The sequence below is a fragment of the Pinus tabuliformis genome, chromosome 1_2, assembly GCF_031772625.1.
Source record: "Pinus tabuliformis cultivar Carrire ecotype Pingquan chromosome 1_2, CPIR1, whole genome shotgun sequence".
NCBI lineage: Eukaryota > Viridiplantae > Streptophyta > Pinopsida > Pinales > Pinaceae > Pinus > Pinus tabuliformis.
In genome coordinates this window covers 181,323,181-181,329,935 of record NC_142298.1, presented here as the reverse complement: position 1 = coordinate 181,329,935, position 6,755 = coordinate 181,323,181, and positions in this window count along the sequence as shown.

The following is a 6,755-nucleotide window of genomic DNA, read 5'->3' as shown; positions in this document are numbered from 1 at the left end:
GGCAAAAAAGTTGCAAAGAGGGCACTTTTTGCGTGTTTTTTGCCCTTTTGGAGACCTAGAACTTGTCCAAAATTCCTTGCCATTTCTGAGATTTCATATTTTTCCATGCTAATTCCAAAAATGTAAACCATTTTTCAAGAAGATGTCCCCAACAAAAGCGCAACGCCACCTATTGGAAAAACATGTTTTTCCAATTCAAAAATGACAAAATTTTCTCCAAATTTCTTGAAATTTGGCATGAATGATCCTTATTAGGTGCTTTGATGGGCTAATGATGCTTCAGCCAAGATTTTGAGTTTATCATGCTCTTTTTTGCTTCTTAAGGCCTTTTCCAACTTAGCCTTAAGCCTCTTCATCATACTATCAACATACTGTCCTTTGTTCCATTGTTCACCAACATTTGGAATGGCTGTTGCTTCTGAGATGGTGGTAGGTGACAAGGTGAAGGAGATACCAGCTAGGTTCACTTGGCCATTATGTAGATGAGTCACAATCAACCAGTCAAGCTCATGATGAAACTTTACCCTCTCTACCATTTCACAAAATTGATAACATGATTGGTGTTTAAAGCTAGCTACAGCAAGAGGGCAAGCAAGCAATTCTGTAAGAGTGGTGGGCTCCTCCCGAATGATGTTCCCCCTTTTTGTGGCTTTCTTAGCACATGAGATTCTCTAGAAGAATCATTGAGTGTTTCCTCTTCCCTCTCATAATCTGAATCTCTCTCCATGCTTTTGGTAATATGATGGGTGATGAAGTTTGTAGTGAAAACATATGAGTATGAAGAGATTTTGAAATATAAAGTAAGTGAAATGTAAGGTGAGGGTGAATGTTTGAGGGAATTAGCGTAAAGGATTTATGAAGGAATGGGGGAAATGAGGGAGGGAGTAGGGTTTTCAAATGTGAGATTAGGGTTTGTTAAGTAGGTGTAATGAATATGTAGGATTTGGGAGTTAGGGTTTGGGAATAGGGAATTAGGGCTAGGGTTTGATGTAGAAATTAGGGTTTAATGGAATGAAGCTTGATGAGTGATGGATAGTGAAAAATACTTGGTAAAATAAGTGTAAATGAAGGAGAATGGACACAAATGATCCTTAATGGCTTATGAAAGGTAGATTAGCATTTTGTTAGGGTTTGTTCTAAAAGAAGCCAAACACACTCAAGCAACCAAGCACACTTCTTTCTTAGCAAGGAGGAATAGGAAAATTACTTGGCACAAGCATTAAATAGATTTGGAGGTGTTTTGATAGCATTTTTGTGGTGTTTTCAACAAGTGCGCAATGCCAATTTAATGCGCAACGCCAGTGTAATTTTACACTGGAAACCTACCACAAGTGCGCAACGCCAATTTAATGCGCAGTGCCTTTTTGTAGACCCATTTTGGAGGTCTTCCCAGTTTCCAAATTGGGCATGTGATAGCTCGTTGGAAATCGTATCGAGTCAACTTTCCAGAACATCTTGAATTTTCGAATTTGGAGGTCATTTTCCCTGTCCAAAGTCCAATCTCCCAAGACTGGTCAAAATGTGCAAAATGAGGCTGCCTAAATGCAGAGTGTTGTTGAAGTCAACTTTTGAAGGTCTTCCTGAACTCAAAATTGCGCTCATGATAGCTCATTCGAAATCTATTTGTTTCTATTTATCATTTGAATCATCAAGCAAGTCATTTGGTCAACCAAGCTAGGAGAAATCTTGATTTTCCCAAGGCCACTCCAGAGGTGCAGCAACCCTCCTGAGGCAACTTTATTTTTGAAATTTCTCTAAAACCATGATAGTTGTGTAAAAAATGAAAGAGGATTTTCTTCTTGGGTCACTGAGGGACAAAAACCTCTCTCACTTTTTCCAAATTCATCTTTTCTTGCTCAGAAACACAATTTGAAGAAAAATCGTCCCTTATGTGTGATGAATGGCTTGTTCCTTGGAATGACTTCTCAACAAATGGTGGAGATCTGATGTTTGATGATATGAAATGGCCTCATACCTTTTGATATCCCTTATGCCTCCTATTCTCAGATATCTCTTATCCCATAGCCAACCCTAGCTCAGTGGGAGAGGAAATTAGGGTTTGTTCTCTTTTGCTTTTGCAGGCGGATTGGTGCTCAAGATGACTTGATTTTTGCAGTGGCAAGTGCTTGGCAATGTCATCAGGTGACCAGGAGCAGCATGTGATCATTTATTACATATAGGAACAATAAAATTACATAAATTTACATGAATGAAACCCTTCAGGTCTAAGTGCTCTGTTTTTCCTCAAAACAGAGTTTTGAGATTAAAGAGCTTTATTGAGTTCACAAAAAAAGGAAGATGATGACTTTTTGAACTTTTTACCCTCCTCATGTGTCTGTTGACCATTTTATTCATTCTGAATGACCATGATGAAACCCTAAGACATAATGATACTAAACCCTAGGACTGGTGAAAAATGAAATTGAAATGAATATGACAACAAGTCAACAAGTTCAGTAGGTATATGACATGAAGGAAAATGAAGTAAAACCTCTACCATTAGTTGATCCATGACCTAATGGAATGCAGCTGATTGAATGAGACACCTAACATGAATGCAAAAAGAATAAATTTGATCATTGATGGCAGTGTGAAGACACTGACACTGGCATATGTGGTCTTCCCATTTTCTTGAAAACACAGTCACATCGTCGAGGTACACCACTTTGCTCTATTTGATGAGTCCACAGAAGGTGATGTCCATGGTGCACTGAAAGGTTGTGCCTGCATTCACAAGCCCAAACGACATTCGTCTATATGCGAATGAACCCCACTTGGTACGAACGATAGTTTTGAGTTGATCAAGTTATGCTACCAGGACCTGATTATATCCTGAAAGCCCATCAAGTAAGGAAAATATTTGTGCCCCAAATACTGTCTGCAAAATTTGCTCCATAGACGGCATGGGGTAATTTTCTGTGTCTAAGGCACAGTTCAAGTTTTGGAAATCAACACACAAGCGGATTTCCACAGACTTCTTACATATAGGAACAAGGTTTGAAACCCATGTAGAATGACGAACTCTGTATATTATCCATGCATCCAATAGCTTGGTGAGCTCCTTTTGTATGATAGGTTCAAGTGACGAATGTAATTTCCTCAAATTTTGTTGATATGGATTGACCCCTTCTTTGATTGGAATGATATGTTGGATTATTCGCGTGTCGTAAGTTTTCAGATCATCATATGTCCACGTGAACACATCTTGGTCCTATTTGAACAAGAGGACAAAGGCTTGCCACTCCTACTGCGTGCAACATGTACCAAGATTGACGAACTTCAGATCCTGTTCTGTCCCCAAGTTAATTAGTTCATGCATCATGGTAGAGCTATGGTTTTTTCTATTCCTTGGCCCTTAAAAGCGTTCTTACAAGTCATAGAGCTTTTCCAAAGATACCATGCCCTTGGGGATGAGGTGACCTTTCTTTTTATCCACCCCAGCTTGCAAATATTGCTCGTGCTCATCTTCGTCTATCGCTCCATCCTTGAAGATATCAATGTTAGCCATGAAATTCAGTATCTGTTAATCATAATCAAACACGCATAAATTAGTTATGTTATCCTTGATATAAGGTCTATACAAAATTTCAACAGTAAATCTATCCCTAAGCGGTGACATTCTAGAAGCTGAGTTTGCCAAAGCATTGGAAGCCGCATTACGCGTTCTTAGTTCAATAGTGATATTAAATGCTTGGAAGTTAGAGATCAGTCACCATACCTATTGTTGGTAACTTTTGAGATGAGGTGATAAATAGTGAATGGTGTTACGTACCTGTTGTACCACTATTTCCGAATCACCTACCATTTTGAGCACAACCACGTTGAGGCTAATGGATTTTTGCAAGCCCAACATGAGTGCTTTGTATTCAACAATGTTTTTTGTGCACTCAAACTCCAACTGGCTTGAAATCAAATTCTTCCTATTTTTTGGGTCAATCAAGACACACCCGGCTCTAGAGCCATCTTGTGTCTTTGATCTGTCGAGGTACATGGTCCACAACTCATATGTACATGGACCATTTGACGCGCTTGCACTACTTCTACTGCTGCTACTACTAATGTTACAATGCACTGTACATGTTTCATTTCCATCAATTGGGTAAGGGGGGAGACCCAACTGCATGTTTGGTGGGGTTGGAGTTGGCCATGTGGGATAGCAACTCAACGTTGTTTCCAAGAGGCAGTTGCCAAACATGAGCTTTGTGAAGGCCAACAGTTCATTCCGCCATTGATGGGAGTGAAATTGTGCCTCATGTATCTCTTGGATAACACCCAAATTTTATTGTTTTTGCCCTTGTACGAAAGCCACATGTGCGACTAGTCTGTCGCAAGATACCCATTCGGCTTGCTAGACCAATCTCTATTGAGTAATAAGCCATATGCTTCCGCTATGTCCATAACAACAATGTTTATGCACTGGTGAACTCAGACGTCATGAGATAGTCGGATGATCACATCTTGAAGTTCATCAATGGCCGGTACAAATTTCCGATCGAGTTGGATGATCTGCGTGGATGTCTTACTCCATTGCGCATTGATCTTTTTGGAAATGGAGAGTGACATGACGTTGGCTACCGCACCAGAATAAACCAAATATTGTGAACATTACAGTTAAATATTTCAAATGAAAGCAGGAATGGAGGGAAAAAAAGTTTTCTTCTTCCATCCGAAATGTGTTTAGCACAGTTGAGAGTGATCCGAGAGGTGTGCTTGCTCCCTTGCTGGTAGAGGCTATGTTTTCCATTGATGTCTATCCCAGTGCGTGCATCAAGATGTCCTGTTGACTCTGAATCTTAGCTAACTCAAAAAAACTGATGTTTGCGTAAGTATTCTTCATGTCTTCCATGATATTGTAATCCCGAGCGGGTAGAATCATTGAGATGTTTGGGGTGAGACTGGTGTTCGTGTTGTCTGGCGAAGTGTTCTGCAGTTTGCTGCTCATGGACATACTCTTGTCCATCACTGTCTTCCCGAGATTTCTTTGTGTTTTCTACTTTTGGAGGGCTAGTGGATCAACCTTCCTTAGTAGTTTGAGCCTTTGTTGCATTTCCCTATGTGTGGGGGAAGCCCCTTGACTTCTGATATTGTAATGACCATTTTTCTTTTAGGGCTGATTCTTGGTATTTGTCTTATGTGCTGTTTGCGATCATTGATACATGTTCACCACCTACCCAATGCTTGATGCCTCATCAGGCACAACATCTTCATCACCATCCATGTCTCCCAGTTGTCCCTGCACACTGCTCATCATGTTTGGCATGTGATCGCACACCAATCCTACAACTCATTTCCTGTCCAGACAAGACCCTTTCGAGTGCTCATATTCATGAAATGAACAAAATTCATTGTTCGCGCACTGTTCGAGATGAAACACTGAGTTGGAGCTCTGCACAGTTTTAGTAGGGAAGTGATTATTGCTTGATGACATGCTTCCTTGTCTTTGTATGGGCAGCCAACTGCTCGTAGATGTGTCAACTATTCGTTGTTTGAGCTTAGACACTTCTATTGTCAAGCTTTTGACTAGACAAGTAAGGGTTTCAATATCACTTGTTTCCTTGTCCTTACCCTTGCTCACTGGAACCTGGGGCTTCCTGCTCACATCTCTTGAGTCCTTCGTTGGTTCATCATCCTTGATAACTTCAATCATGTGCAGGCCCTTCTCTACAACGATTGCCTCTTTGCAGTTTTCTTACAATGGTCATTTCGTAGCTCGCTTGACGAACTGCACAATGTTGGTTGGTAGTGCAGACATGTAGTAATCGATAGTGATGGAGTCATGAGGTTTCGTGTCCATTGCAAACTTATTCAATATGCGCAGAAACCTCTAATTGAAATCTTTTACCTTTTATTTCCCCTCCAACTTCAGGCTTCCCAATTCTTTGTGTAACATGGCTGGGGTGTTGTCATCAACAAACTTTCCTAGAAACATACATTTGAACATACCCCAGTTATGGATAGATTTGACAGGAAGGTTGTGATACCATACTGCTACACAACCATCCAAGGTACATGGGAACAATCTACATTCAATGTCATCATACCATACCTCAAGTGTCTGAAGTTGTAGGTAGAGTTTGTCCAAGTGATCATACTTCGTAAGCATTCTCTCCAACCACTTCGACATCTTGTGCAAAGAAACTGGGAGAGCCAATGGTCCCTGAGTCATCCATTCTAGATTTTGGTCAGCCATGTCTTCTTCTTCTTCATCCTCCTCCTATTTCTTAGAATCTGATTTTTTCGGCTCTGAGTATGTTGGTTCGACTCCACCTCTGCCTCCCCCACTGCCTTCCCCTCCACCTCTTGTAGCAGAATCTAAGCCCAAGATCACAAGGGTGTCTCTTTTTCCCTATTGGAAGACTGCAGGTTCCTCTCCATTCTCAACAACTTCTACTAGACCTTCAAGTGTAGCAAGAACTGCTTCTGATGATATAACAACCCCTATGGGAGTGGTTTTTGGCTTTATTGATGTGTATGGAAGATGATGTATTCCTGGGATCAGTCCGACTTCTTTGCGTGAACTGACAAGTAATGGGATGGATGGAGCAGAGGTGCAGATATGAAATTTCACGTTCACATACGGGAGGTGAGGAGTAACCAGCTTTAGAGTTGCGTGTAGGTGAGAGGGAGTGCGAGTTACTTCCTTGACTAGATGATTAATGAGTGGGGGTGAGAGGACATTCATCCATAAGCAACTAGCGTCCCTCCTTCTAGTGCCATAAATGTTGATGGTGATAGACCCACTTTCATGGGATGTC